This window comes from Crinia signifera, chromosome 6 (assembly GCF_055691185.1).
Source record: "Crinia signifera chromosome 6, ASM5569118v1, whole genome shotgun sequence".
Lineage (NCBI taxonomy): Eukaryota > Metazoa > Chordata > Amphibia > Anura > Myobatrachidae > Crinia > Crinia signifera.
The window spans coordinates 173865422-173881375 of record NC_139222.1 but is presented as its reverse complement, the minus strand read 5'-3'; positions in this window follow the sequence as shown (position 1 = coordinate 173881375).

Genomic DNA, 15954 nt, shown 5'->3' with positions numbered 1-15954 from the left:
GTGATTCCAATACCACTGGGGTGAGTATCGGCATCGCAAGCTCACACACTATGCAATATGTGGCACACACTATGCAATATGTGCCACATTTTCTTCCAATTTTTTTCTTCAAAATAGGAAGCTCACATTGCACCATGTGCAGAGGCGTAACTAGAACATTCAGGGCCCCATAGCAAAATTTTGAAAGCCCCCCCCCCCCCCATTACAATTCCCCTGGGGGGGTTCAGAGAGAGAGAGAGAGAGGATTTCATGGAAATAGAGAGATGGGGTGGTGTGAGAAAGGGATGAGATACATACACTGTCTCCCTCATACATACATACATACATACATACATACATACATACACTGTCTCCCTTATACATACACTGTCATACATACATAGATACGCTGTCTCCCTAACATACATGAGGCCCGCCAAGAGGCTCCATCATGGACAGTAACCACACTCCCTCTCTCCCCCAAGAGGCTCCATGGCTGACAGTACCCCTCCCTTAGCCACCACCTCCCGGTGCACTTACCCTTCCCACTGCTCGATGATGCTAGGGGTGCTCGGCGCTGCTGTTGGTAGGGCCACACACTCATTGCAGGCGGGAGGAGTGGCTAAGCAGCTAGCGCCGGGGATGTGCATAAGTTCCTGTCGCTGATGCTGCCAACCCCGCCGGTGGGGAGGGACAGGGATGGGAGGGAGCAGCAGCAGACAGGGCAGTGCCCTGACTCTCTCTAGTACTGTTAAGGCACAGCTCCGCTTGGTGCAGGGGGTTCCTTGCTGTGCCCATGGGCCCCCCCAAATGACAGGGTGGCAAGGCCCCATAGCAAGTGCACCCCCTATCGTTACGCCACTAACAATGTGTATGCACCTTTAATCTTCTTAAAAATGAGCAGTACAGCGCCCAGACCTAAGAAACTCTGAAATAATGGAAATCCTTTGCTTTGTACAATCTGATTGGTTGCTATGGGCAACATCTGATCTTTAATGGAACTCCCATCTTAGTATATTTGCTCCAAAGACTTCAGAAGTGCACAAGCATAATTCTTGTCCATATCTAGTTTGCTACCTATCATTTTATTTTGAGTGCTGGATAAATTTTAGTTAGAGATGGAGCAGCTCCCGTCGGAGCTGCTCCTGGCAATCGAATCATCAACCGCCAGCTGCCGCTAGGGGCTGGAAGGGGGCACGTGCACACGAGACACTCTCATGCCCTGTTCTGACGGAGCCCTCCGCCGCCCGCTGCAGCTGCCCCGTGCCCCCAGCAGCTGCCCAAACTACCCCCGATCCCTGCCCGTCTCCCTAAAGCAGAGACGGGCATGGAAAGCAATCCTGCTGCTGTGTTGATGGGGACACGTGTGCGTGTGAGACGCTCACGCATCCCCGTCAGATGATCGCCAGATAAGGGAATCTGCTTCTGTAGAAGATTGGTTGCTATGGGCTACTTGTCCACTTCTCCACACTTTATAATGCATTACAAATCATTTCCTATACTATCCATGCCAGTGAGAAACAGCTATGTGATCAGGAGCTGTTGAGTAATGTGGGGTACACACCAGGACGACCCGCTCACGATGCATATTGTAAGCAGGTCGTCAGTGTTTCATCCGACCAGCTCACGATGACGTGGGGGGCACGACCCGCTCACGATGTGCACCGTGAGCGGGTCCGATCCGATGGCGACCCGCACCCGGGAGTATGGTCGTTTCCAGATCCTACCTGCTGCAGGTAGGATCTGAATAACGACCAACCGACCCGCGGGACCAACATCAGATCGGTATCGGTCTACACCAGGACAGAAAAGGGCCCAATACCAACACAATCTACATCCAATCGGTCGGAATTGCTGTTAGGATGCGTTCCAGAAGTGCACTGAAGTTTTGTTCTGAGAGGAAGCAAAATAAAGAATGACTTGTCAGTCTGCTCTTACCAGTGAGATGCGAATGATTGTCAGTTAGTCAGCCAGACACTAATGATTTGTCAGTTTGTCAGTGGGCATACCTACATTGAGTAGGAGTATTAGCAGCCACTCAAAGTAAATAACACCCTGACATAAAGCTTGTATGAAGAGCAAGGGATATAGGAAAGGATTAGGGGAAATGGAAATACAGTAGGAGGTTCAATCGGGAGGGCTATGGAGATTAGAAAAATTAGTTTGGATATTGAGAGGAAAGACAACAATATCAGCGAATACCAACATAGAACAACTCTGGTCACACAATTAAGGACAACTCTGTTCACTCTATTGGGGCTAGGAAACTGGAAAACAAGCCACTGATATCAGACCATGGTTCCACATATACAACCATGCAGATATGATAGATAGATAGATAGATAGATAGATAGATAGATAGATAGATAGATAGATAATCTGTTTTATTGTGGATATTATTTTGGCACACAGGTCTATTTAACAACTCTGTATTGTCTATGTAATTGATTTGTTTCTTATATTATTAAACATTGTTACTTTGTTATAATGGTAAATGTGCTACTCTCCTGCTTGCAATTGCATTAAGGTGCCTGTAGATGTGCAATGAACTCTGTGCTTTTAGTACTAGATTGCATTGTATCTAGTACAAAAAGCATACAATGTGCTACAGCACACGTGCTTTTTGAACTAGATAAGATGCAATCTAGTACTAAAAGCATGGGCTGCACAGACTTTCTATGCTGTGCGATGTGATGTGCGCGGCAGCGCGGGAGTGTATGGGCACCTTTAGAGTTCATCTTAACGGAATTGGCTTGTTCCAGAGTTGGCATCCTTCCAATGTTCTGATAACATGGACTGAGTGTGCTGTATCCATTTTTAATTTTGGTGGAAATCATCCATGGAATTTGTCCAGACCCCAAATTTCATTTATGGGTACTAAGTGCAAGATGTACTAAGCCTTGAAAAGTGGTAAAATGGAGAGTGATAAACCACCAACCAATCAGCTCCTACCTGTCATTTTTTAAACACAGCCTGTGACATGGCAGGTAAGAGCTGATTGGTTGGTGGTTTATCACTCCCTATTTTATCACTTTTCAAGGTTAGTACATCTGGCCCTCATTTGTCAGATGAATACACATGCTGCAAGTAAAATATAGCCTAATTTTGAATATATGGAGGAGTGAAGGTCATATAAAAGCATGAGAGAAAATCTGGGCATTAGAAAAATTTATTTCTTTTCTTTTCTGTTTAGGTTACCTATTGAGGGGAGTTCTTTGGGAGAAGTATCAGGTCTCATAAGGAGATCTTTAATTGTTTCTGCCCCTAGTGTAACAGCGTATGACAGAGGGACCATGTACTGTAGTGATAGAATCAGAAACAGATCACTATTATAATGTGCCAAACCAATGAATAATCCAAGGGATTACAAGGGCACATAAATGGGTTAAATGTCTGTGTCAGCCTTGATGGGGTGCCACATTCCTTTCAGCTTATCTTGCTTCAGTAACTATGTCAAAGCATTTTGCTCTAGTGTAAACCAGCAAAACTGCTCCAGTATTGCTACACAGTATACAGTACTGTATATCGGATTCAGTATTGAATCCCGGCGGTCGGGATCCCGGCGTTCAGAATCCCGACGCCGGAATCCCGACAGCCGAAATGCCGACAAGGGGGGGACGTGGATCGCCCCCCCTTGCGGGCTCGCTGCGCTCGCCACGCAGCGGGCCCGGTGCCTCGCTACGCTCGGCACGCTATTTTATTCTCCCTCCAGGGGTGTCGTGGACACCCCAGGAGGGAGAAAGTGTCGGCATTTCGGCGGTCGGGATTCCGGCGTCGGGATTCTGAACGCCGGGATCCCGACCGCCGGGATCTTAACTGCATCCCCTGTATATCACTGCAGCTTGCTTCACTAGTGCTCCAAAACCCAGATTCTGGGTGAAATGTAATGCTCAAGTTCGGCGGGTGTGCAGGATGGCGGCCAACATCAGACTTTTAATAAAGGGGCAATCACTTGCAAGGCATGCTTTTGCCTTGCAAGTGATTACCCCTTTAAAAAAAGTCAGAGTTCGGCCAGCATTCGGCATGATCGCTGAACTCAGACAGCATTAATTTCGGCCCTCTGTGTCTTCTGCAGTCAGTCTGCTTAAGTTGTGCTTCTAACAACCAGTTCCAGTTTATTACTGCAGTCTGCTTTAGACATGCTTCAGCGCTCAGTTAAAGTGTAATTGTGATCTTCTCAAAGATTACTTGTTTTCTATACTGTAGCCCATTCTGCAGCATCAGATTTCTGCTACTACTATAGGTTTGTATGATGAATTTCATTATTATGCCACTCAGTTTCACTTACTCCAGCACATGCAGCCCAGCTTGGTATAAAGACCACCAGCAGATCTAATGAACCAAATACAATGGTGGAATTATTAGCAAAGCTTAATGTACCTTGACTGTAATCATCTTATTACTGTATATTTTGCTTGTTGCAAGATATTTACCAATTTGTGTATGGTAGTTGTATCTCTAGGAAATTTTTGGTAAAAGATCAGTTGGATAGTTCTGTTTACAAATCAGATATATAGTCACCTATATTCTGTCTGGATATGGAGGCAAAGTGGACTTTGTGAAAATCATCAAATTATTCGGTACTCTTTACCTAGAAGGGCGCCCATCGCGGCCATCGCGGGCATTGCATGCACTAAAAAATCGGGTGCGATGCGACCGACGCGATGCCTACGATTTCCCATAGGGAACAATGTTAAATGTCTCAATTGACCCGATTTTTCCATAGGAAACAATGTTAAATGGGCCACAGAGGCAAAATAGGCACCCTTAAGTGTGAAATGGCCCCCACAATTGTTAACGCCACCCCACGATCAACGTGAACCCGAAGCGTGGCGAGCGCAGCGAGCCCGCGAGGGGCGGCGGTAAGCGTCCTACGACCTTTTCATACCCCCACTATCCACGTCGGCGTGGAGTTGAGAATAGAAAGTGTGGCGAGCGCAGCGAGCCACCGAGCCCGAAGCGTGGCGAGCGGACGCGGATACCTTCACAGGTATCCGCGTCCCCTCGCAGGCTTCACAGCTGTCCGCGTCCCCTCGCGGGGCTCGCTGCGCTTGCCACGCTTCGGGCTCGGTGGCTCGCTGCACTCACCACACTTTCTATTCTCAACTCCACGCCGACGTGGATAGTGGGGGTATGAAAAGGTCGTAGGACGCGTACCGCTGCGCTCGCCATGCTTCGGGTTCACGTTGATCGTGGGGTGGCGTTAACAATTGTGGGGGCCATTTCACACTTCAGGGTGCCTATTTGGCCTCTGTGGGCCATTTAACATTGTTTCCTATGGAAAAATCGGGTCAATTGAGACATTGAACAGGAAAATTGGGTCAATTGGGACATTTAACATTGTTCCCTAGGGGAAATCGCGGGCATCGCGTCGGTCGCATCGCACCCGATTTTTTAGTGCATGCGATGCCCGCGATTTTTTACTAACGATGCCCACGATCAAAATCGTGGGCGCCGTTCTAGTTAAAGAGTACCAATTATTCTGCAGAGGTGTAGAAGTGTATCTTTACTATCTGCAGTCATGCTGAACAAAGGCTACAAAGGCACATCCTGCAAAACAAAGGCTTCCTGTACAACTAGTGGATAGCAATGATGCAACTTCCACCATCCACATTCAGCATACATCTGTATAATCATCCCCATTATCAGTAGGGCAGATGCTCATACTGTAGTAGGCTGAGCTGACGAAGACATCCTGGAGTATGATATGTCTTTGTAGGAGCTGTCAAAGACAAGGAGGAGCTGAGGAATAAAATGGATGCCTATAGTAGGGTGAGCTGATGAAGACATACTAGAGTATGATACTGGCAGGTGTGAGATTAGGTCACAGTGTCGTAGTGTCATTGGTTTGTGTGGACCCCACAAAACATGCTAGCAATGCTCCAACGAGTACATAATGCAAAGAAAAGAGGTTCAAGATGGAATATTCCTTGTGTCCTCCCCCCTCCCTCCCACCCCTTATTGTAGGAACAGGACATGCACACTTTAACAAACCAAACATTTCAGTGACAGGGTCTGCCACACAGGAGCAAAGCAAAAGTCAGTGCACCTATTTGCGCAGGCAAGAGAAGCTGCGTGGACAAGACAAAGAAAGCTCACCCAACCTTTGATATGAATACAGAAAAAACAAAGTCTTCATCTGTCTCACACTGCGCTCACAACCTAAATGTGGAAAATGGATAAACTTGCTGGAGATCCTTTTTCTTGTCCTGAATCATTTTCAACTTGATGGTCTACTAGTCTGCGGTCCCAGCTCTCCTGGCTGGACATTTTGTGTGAGCTATTTTCTCATTAGTACTGCAGGCGCCAAAATTTATGGCGGGGAGCGCTGTTTTTATAGTTATGCTACCGTCTTCCTTTTTTCTCCGTGTTTGAATATAGAAGAGAAAGAAAGTACCATGTACAGTGCAGTAAATTCGTGGATACAGGGATAAATGATTTTCATAAAATGTAACTTTTATTAATTAATAATGTCAAAATGCAAATTAACACAGTATATGGGTGTTTCAATGCACTCAGTTTTGTATTGTAATAAATGAATTAATCAAATTATTTACAGAGCCATAAACACATGCAATAAAGTCTGGGACTTTTTAATAATTCCAGATTAAAGAGGTGGATTTTTTTGATCTTTGGCCCAGGCATGACAATTGGCTTTTTCCTTCAATGGCCAACAACTGTCTCCACCGCTGCCTTATTCAAACAAACCACATCACCATCAGAAGCCCCATAGTCAACTTCCTCCTCAGCACTAGCTACATGAATATCCTCCTCATCCTGATACACTTCTGCAGTGAAATCCTCAATATCAGCAACTGGACTGCCCATGCTCCTCCCAGCACATGCAGAGGGTGTGCAAATGGTGGAAGGCGCCTCCACAGTTGGACCTTCCTTGGGGATTCTGATATCTGTGCATTAACAAGCTTTATTTTTTTTTTAAATTTAAGAGGAAAGAGGGCTTCCATCTTCATGAAAAGCTGAAACACCAATCATGAACATAGGACATGGCCTTAAACTTTCCTTGGCACTTCCTCTTGTGAATGGCATATTGCCTATTTTACATTTCTCCTCGGATAATGAAAATAAAATGTTTATTATAGTAATATTTTGCTTTTTGGATGCTACATGCCCTCTACGGCCTTAGCAGACATGTCATTACTGGTGGCAGCAGCTTCAGAACTATGGAGTGGCTCCTGATCTTTCACTAGTTTTTGTTCCAAATCTTTATCCTCTATTTCACACTCAGACAGGCAGCACCCAATTATTTGGCAGACAGGCAGCACACAAATTATTTTGTAGACAGAGGGAGCACACAATTATAGGGCAGACAGTGGCAGCACAAACAATATTTGGGAGACAGTGGCAGCACAAAAATTATTTGGCAAATAGTGTCAGCAACCAATTATTGGGCAAACAGTGGCAGCACCCAGTTATAGGCCAGACAGTGGCAGCACCCAGTTATAAGGCTGACAGAGGCATCACCCAGTTATAGGGAAGACAGTGGCAGCACTCAGCTTTAGGGCAGACAGTGGCAACACCTACAGATGGGTCAGGTCCCATCTTTGCAGGGGATGGCGCTGGCGTCGCCAGCCGCCATCCCCCGCCAGCGCCATGGCGATGGTGAGAAGGGGACGCGCGCGCACGAGCGGCGCGCGCGTCCCCTTCCGACGGCGCTTCGATCCGTTCCCCCGGGTCCCCGCCGGCTTGCCGGCGGTAACCCGGGGTCCCCGCCGCCTGCCCGCACCCCCCCTAACCCCCCCTAACCCTGTCCGTCTCCCTGAGGCGGAGACGGACAGGGTTTCCGTCGCGCTAGCGACGGAGACTGAGACGCGCGTGCGCGTGAGACGCACGTGCGTCTCAGTCTCCTCGCTGGCGAGGCTGCTGGCGGGTCGCCAGCGCGTACGTTCTGGCGACCCGCCAGCAAGGATGAAAAACGTCACATACTGTAATTATAGGACAGATATTGGCAGCACCAAGTTATAGGGCAAACAGTGGCACCACCCAGACAGTGTGAGCACCCAATTATAGGGCAGGCAGTGGCAGCACTAAATAATATTTGGCAGACAGTAGCAGCACCCAATTATAGGGCAGACAGTGGCTGCACCCAATTATAGGGCAGACAGTGGCTGCACCCAATTATAGGGTAGAAAATAGCAGCACCTAATTATAGGGCGGACAGTGGCAGTACCCAATTATAGGGCAGTAAGTGGCAGCACCCAGTTTTAGCGCAGAAAGTGATAGCACTTAATTATAGGGCAGACAGTGGCAGCGCCCAATTATAGGGCAGAGAGTGGCAACGCCCAATTATAGGGCAGACAGTGGCCACGCCCAATTATAGGGCAGACAGTGGCAGCACCCAATTATAGGGCAGATAGTGGCAACGCCCAATTATAGGGCAGACAGTGGCAATGCCCAATTATAGGGCAGACAGTGGCAATGCCCAATTATAGGGCAGACAGTGGCAGCATCCAATTATAGGGCAGACAGAGGCAGCACCCAATTATAGGGCAGACAGTGGCAGCACATAATTATAGGGCAGACATTGGAAGCACCCAGTTATGGAGCAGACAGTGACATCACCCTGTTATAGGGCAGACAGTGGCATCACCCTGTTATAGGGCAGACAGGCAGCACACAATTATATGGCAGACAGGGCATCCTTGGACTGATAGGACAGAGCAGACATGGCACCCTGGAGTAAGAAAGCAGACAGTGGCAACTAATTATAGGGCAGACAAAGACAGCACAAAAAATATTTGGCAAACAGTGGCAGCAACCAATTACAGAGCAGACAGTGGAAACACCCAATTATAAGGCAGACATTGGCAGCACCCAGTTATAGTCCAGACAGTGGCAGCACCCAGTTATTGGGCAAACAGACAGCACACAATTATATGGCAGTCAATGCCATACTGTATAAGCACGGAGTCCGGGAGACTGAAAACAGCTGCAGTTCGGGGGGCTGGAGCGCGATGTCATTAAGCCCCGCCCCCATGATGTAAAATAACTAGGGTTACCACCTTTTTGTTGAGAGGTTCCCGGACATTGGCCCGCCCCTTGACACACCCACTGCCCGCCCCCAGCTCCGCCCTTTGACCCGCTTTATGTTGATTTTTTTTTACCCTTTGCTTCACTTTCATTCTTGATTTTGCATACCATAATGCCAGTTACATGTTACATCAAACACAGTAATGCCCATTACACGTTATGCCACACACCGTGATGCCCATTACACGTTATGCCACACACCGTGATGCCCATTACATGTTACGCCATTCACCACAATGCCCATTATACGTTATGCCAGGACTCAAAACTTTTTTTGTAAAGGAGGGACAATATGGACACCGTAACGCCGATTACACATCACACACCCATTACATAGTATACCAAATGCCATAATGTCAATACAATGTTATGCCACACATCGTAATGCCTATTAAATGTTATACCAAACACCATAATGCCCATTACACATTATACCAAACACCGTAATGCCATTATATGTTATACCAAACACCATAATGCCTATTACACATTATACCAAACACCGTAATGCCCATTACACATATTAAACACCATAATGCCCATTACACGTTATCCCAAACACCGTAATGCCCATTACACCACACACTGTGATGCCCATTACATGTTACGCCTCACATGATGCCCATTACATCACACATACTGTAATGCCCATTACACATTATGCGACACACTGTGATGCCCACACACACATGGGGTGACAGAGCTGCATACACAGGGTGACAGGGGCACACACAGGGTGACAGGGGGCACACAAGGTGACAGGGGGCATGCAAGGTGACAGGGGGCACACACAGGGTGACAGATAAAGGGACAGTAGTAAGAAAGAGGGATAGGTTCACATATATACTGCGTGACAGAGGGGCAAAGCTTACAAAAATTCCCTAACATGTCGCAGCCTGCAGAGAACCCGAACCTCCACACCCCCACCCAGGTGACAGCAACAGTACAGACCCTCTATCCTTAACAGGTGATGCATGCATGCTCCTCTGCATGCATGTTCTGGAGTAGGGCAGGCAAGTAAGAGCATTGGAGGGCGCCGAGCAGTGGTAACTTCACTGTCCAGGAGAGATAGCCACGGCGCGAGACCTGCCTGTCAGTCCTGGCATTTCAAATTTTGCACCCCCCGCCAATAGGAGCTCGCATCTGGGCAACCAATCAGGAGCAGCAGTGGTGGCGTGGCTGATCCACACCCCCACCCGCTGGACTGGAACACCACCCATCCGGACTCTGGACACCGGGTTTAATTACCGGACTGTCCGCGTCCGGAGTAATCCCGGATGGGTGGTAACCCTAGGGAATTGGCATATGCAGGGGGGGAGGGGTTCGTCGGTCCTTTGAATCCAGACAGCTGAGCTTGCCCCCAGCATAGATTATAATATGCCCCAGTATATTTATAATATTAATAAAGCTTAAGTTAGCTGACTAGCTAGCTGATATTTATTTAAAGGTGCTGGGCTGGCTGGGCCTGGGGAGGTTGGCTGGGGCCTGGGCTGGGCCAGGCACATTGCCCAGCAGGTGACCTGGGCTGGGCGCGCAGAAGGGGGACTGCCTGGCAAGTTACAACCCTGGCTGCACTGGCGATTGGCTGCGCTGCTGCTGTAGGTAGCCAGGTAGGCTGTGTGCACCACTGGACAATTACGCCACACAAACTCACACTGCACCGTGCGCCGACCAGAGATGCTGAGCACTCACGTCACGTGTGTGTCTCACAGGTCACATGGCCGCAGCCTGCAGGAGGAGCCAGACGAGTGACACTCATACTGTCACTCTGACTCTGTGTCCCGCCTCCTCCCTTCTCCTCCCAGCCAGCCAGCGCAGCGCCGCAGCGGAGTGTGTGTCACTCAGCAAGAACAGAGACAGTGACACTGAAGAAGGAGGAGTAGGAGGACGGTCCTACTCTCTTCCCCCCCCTCCCCCGGCGCCAGCTTCCCCACGTGGGTTACGGGCTGCCCCGCTGCCCGGTATGTAATAAATTAGTTTAGCTGACTGTCAACTTGTCACCGGGCAGCCACGGGGGGATCAATTACCGGACAAACTGGGGGCCGGGAGGAGGACCCGATTTTCAGATCCTCCCGGCCATTCTGGGAGGGTAGACAACCGTGTGTATAACTGAGAGAACAGAGCAGACAGGGCACCCTGGTGTAAGACAGCAGACTAAAGGTGCCCACAGACGCTACAATTGTACTGTGCTATGCAATTTTGTCTGTACAATGGTTCTATACAATTTTTCTTCCAGCTTGCTATGCAATGTGCACTTGGATGCATGCGATGCGATGTGATGAACCCATGTTTGTAATGTTAAATTTCAGATGTAGTCTAAAAAGTATGTGCAGCACGTACTTTTTTAGACATACAATATCGGGCTCCCGGGAAATCGCATCGCACAAGCCCATAAACACCATCCAATAATTGTACATAAGATGCAATTTGTGCTTAAAAAGTACAAAACGCATTCGATAATTGATGCGTCTGTGGGCACCTTTACTCCAGGGGAGACTTATATAGGATCCAAAACCCGAGAGAATCCGACAACGATATGATGACATTTTGCCTTGTTCTGGGATTCAAGTTTGGGGGGAAAACCCTGGCCTGATCCCTGCTTGCATAATGAAGTTTGGGTGGTTCGGATGCTGGGACTTGTGGTTCCGTGCATACAGGGGAGGCTTGCTGGGCAGTTCTACTACAAAACTCAAGATCTTTATTTAACATGTTATTTTAACTCTTTATTTAACATCAGCCCGGCTTCCACCATTCAAGAGCCTGGTGCTGGTTATAGAAATACAGGACCTTATTTAATTATTACCCCTGTATTTCTGCAACCCGGACTGGCTCAAAGAGCCCGAGGCAGGTTATGCTTGTGGTGGAAGGAATCCACGCTGTTTTTGCAAAATTATTTACAGTATTTCTCAAATTTTTACACATTGTAGCATTGTACGAATCTGATGTGATGCTTCATACTCGTTCATACTTGGCTGCCAGGAAAACTCATCAGCCAAATACGAATCCTGAAAATACGGCACCTTAGTAAATAAGCCGTATGCTCAGTTCGTATATACATCAGTAATTAGCAATGATAGTGAATGTCCCCCTATGTTTCTAAAGACGTGTACACAAGGTGCAATTTTTGCTAGTAGTTGATTTTGACCAAGTTTTTTTACTATGCAATTTTTGGAGATTTTGTCTCTGTTTACTATGATAATCTACAATATTGTCAAAATAGACCCCTGCACTGTCTATTTTGCTATGCGATACGGGCTAAGCAGACCAAGCATCAGTATCAGCTACATGTTGGCTAACCTCCACAGCGATTCGAACTATCTATTCAAAATCGCCTTCCAAATTCGCACCTTGTGTACACCCCTTTAGGCCCAAACCTTGTACTCTAATGGTTAGCCAAGCCTCTATGGGGGCTTGCCACACCCCCTCTGGAGGTTGTCCTCACCCCTAAACATAGGCTTTCCATACTATCCTGGGTTTAAACTAGGATACTCATGAATTACACAGGTTCTGTGGCTGGATGAGACAAGCCTGCATTTTGCATGGCTTTAATCAGTCAAATAATTTGCAAATCACGAGTGTCCTGGATTAAAGGGCTATTTTTGTAAGCCTATCTATGCATGGGCACCTACCACTGCAAGCCACATGTGTGCCCTTCATATCCCACCAGGCCTGCCATCAGGGGTGGGGAGACTGTGGGGTCTAGAGTCCCTGGCCCTGACAGAGAAGGGAGTCCCAACCTGGCCCTACAACTAATAACATGAAATACCGTGGTTTATAAAAATAAAATTATTTATTTTTCTTATTTTTACACAGAGAAGTCTGCACAGATCTCACTGATCCATGCAGGCTTCAGCTAAATACACATGGCAAATGTGGAATATTCGTAGCCGAATTCAGCAGTAGGAAGTTAGTAAATGAGAATACCACCAAAGAACTCCTGGTCATATACAGAGTTCTATCGATGTTGTACTCATTTGTACACCAGAATTTTTTGAGCTTAGCGTATACAGATGTATCGGGCCTTATTGTTGCTGGCGATCCTCCAGCAGCATGCTGCTGGCGATCCGCCAGCAACACGGCGCCTCTATCTGACTGAGACGCGTGTGCGTCCCCCACGCACGCATGTCTCAGTATCCGGGTGGCGGGGCGGCGAGGCGGAAGCAATACTGTCCGCCTCCCGCTCAAGGGGGCTGGGGGGGACCTCTGGCCACTGTGGGGGGGTGCGGTCGCCTGGTGTGGGCACCGGGCGACCGAGGGCAGCACCGTCGGAAGGGGACGCGCACGCACCTCGTGCGCGCGCGTCCCCTTCCGGCATAAAGATGGCAGCGGGGCAGGGGATGGCGATGGTGACGCCATCGCCATCCCCTGCAAAGATGAATCCCGCTACATCTGTATACAGTACTTTATATACACTACAGCAAATCAGCCAAATTCAGCTCATAGTAAATTAGCAAATGCAAAAATTTCAGCCATATTTTAGATCAAATGGGTATTAATGGGTGCATTTGTATCCATTTGATCTTATTAAATCCCACATATAGAATTTGACAAAGGATAAGAACCACTTGTCCCATCTAGTGTTTTTCTTATGTATAATCGCAACCCTTTTTTGGCAAGAATATTCATGTCTATTTGAAGCATGTTTAAATTGCTGTACTGTCTTAGCCTCTACCACCTCTATTTGGAGGCTATTCTACTTATGCTCTACCATATCTGTAAGGTAATTTTTATCTTAAATTACCCCTGAACCTCATAATTGCCTACTTTTGAAAACTAGTTTCAGGGAGATTATAGTGGGTAATACCATTTTGCAAAGCGCCCCATTGAGGGGCGTGTCATGCTCCTCCCAAAGGGCGTATCTAGTTCCATATATGGAGAGATTGTGAAAAGAAATTGTGAATGTGGCACCTAGAAGCCTGGGTGTGTACTGCTATATCTGAGAGGAATCTTTTAAAATGACTTATATCCAAATTTAGATGAGCCCCAAAGCAGTTAGTAAGAGATACTGTACTATACTTGGTAAAGTGCTGGGAAATGGTACAGATTATTTAATGTAAATGTATCTGTCTTTCATTTTTTTCCCCAAAAATGTAACAGTGTAATATGGACTAGGTGAAATGAGGGAGATTGCTAGACTAATGTGGGAGAGAGGGAGATTGCTGCTATTTCAGGGAGTCTCCTCAGAGCCGGCCCTAGCCTAAATGACGCCCTAGGCAAGATTTTGGCTGGTGCCCCCTAGCACCACCACTAGTTCCGCCTCTGACTCTGCTCCCCTTTCCCAGCACCATCAACCCTCATCATAGAAGTCATCATTTTGGTGCTCCTACCCGCAATATTTTAAATAGAAACAGTGCACACATTTGGTGTGCGGCCCAAACGGGGGTGTGTTCTTGCTGGGAAGGGGCATGGCCACACAATTTTACCCCCAGTTCAAATTATGCCACACAGTAGTGCAACTTTATTCACATTATATCATGCGATGGTGTCCTTTATTCACGTTACATCGCACTGTAGTACCACTTTACCTAGTTATATACATTACTCCTCACATTATTCCCTTAGAAAAAAATCCTGAGAAAATAGTGTATTTTAACCACCTCCATGGCCACACTGCAATTCAGCACAAAGCAGTGTGTGCTGGGCAGAGCAGAAGAGCTGATTAAGGGGAAGGGGCCGGGGCCCCAACTGGGCCCTCCCATCAGACTTTGGCCTGGGTAATTTGTACCCCCTACCCCTTTTTCTCGGCACCCCTGATAATACCACACAGTAATGCCCCTTATTAATGTCCTTATAACCATAATGCCCCTTACACATTATGCCAACCTTTATTAATGCCCTTCATACACATAGGGCCTTATTCTGATCGGAGCGGCCAAACGTGCGTACGTTCGCTATTAACGTACGCTAGCCGTACGCGGCCGTTAGGGTTCAGTCCACCCACAAATCAGCCGCTTACGTACGGGCAGAAATACCGTAGAAGGGGAGTGGCGTACAAATGAGCGGACGGCAACGTACGCGGACGGCCCAGCCCTTGCACTCCGACAACTGGCGTACAACTGAGCGTACGGCGCCGTTTACGGACGTCTTTCGTCCGTCTTCCCACCGACTTCTTGCGGAGATCTGAGCGTACGCCAGCTTGCACGGACGGGTCCCTATTGTTTTCAATGGAAAACTCAGCTTATGTCACCGCTCGTGAGAGTGAGCGTACGTCCGTGCACGCTGGCATACCCTTCACATATATGGACCTGCAAATCTTGCCTCTCAACTACTAATCTGACAATTGATTAATTAATCTATTTGTTATTCAATTATTGTTTTCTATTAACTCAATTGTCTACCTTAATAAAGACCTAATAAAACTACATTTGAACCCTCATTACATGTATATTTGTTATGTTCTAATGTGGCATTTTAATCACTATCTATGTGTCCCCATATTGCTGTTACTTTTACATCAAGTTATGTTGGTGTTTCTGTATATGTACTAAATTATGTCCATAATTACTTTGTCCACAATGTGTAACATGTATACCTACCCTGATGTTATGTGTGATGTTTTAATCTAACAACATTAAACATGCATGCATTTTCACTATGTGTTATTTTACTCAAAAGCACACACATTCACACATCAATCATTACCCCTCACCTCAAATTACAAGTATAACGTACAGTACACATCTGTATGTACCTACCCTTACAAGCCCTCTAACATATTTATTAGTAAAAACACAGGCAATTTCGAACTGTACATAAACGTTTATTTTGGTCAAAAATAATAAGGGGGGGGGGGGGATAAAAAAAAATTAAATGAGGTCGTCCAGTTGGGCAAAAAGAATAAACAAATATAGCAGGGTAAGGAATATTTCCCTCCGGATCCGTGCCACCTCCTCCTGCTGCTGTTCAGTGTCTGTAGTGAAGGGATAA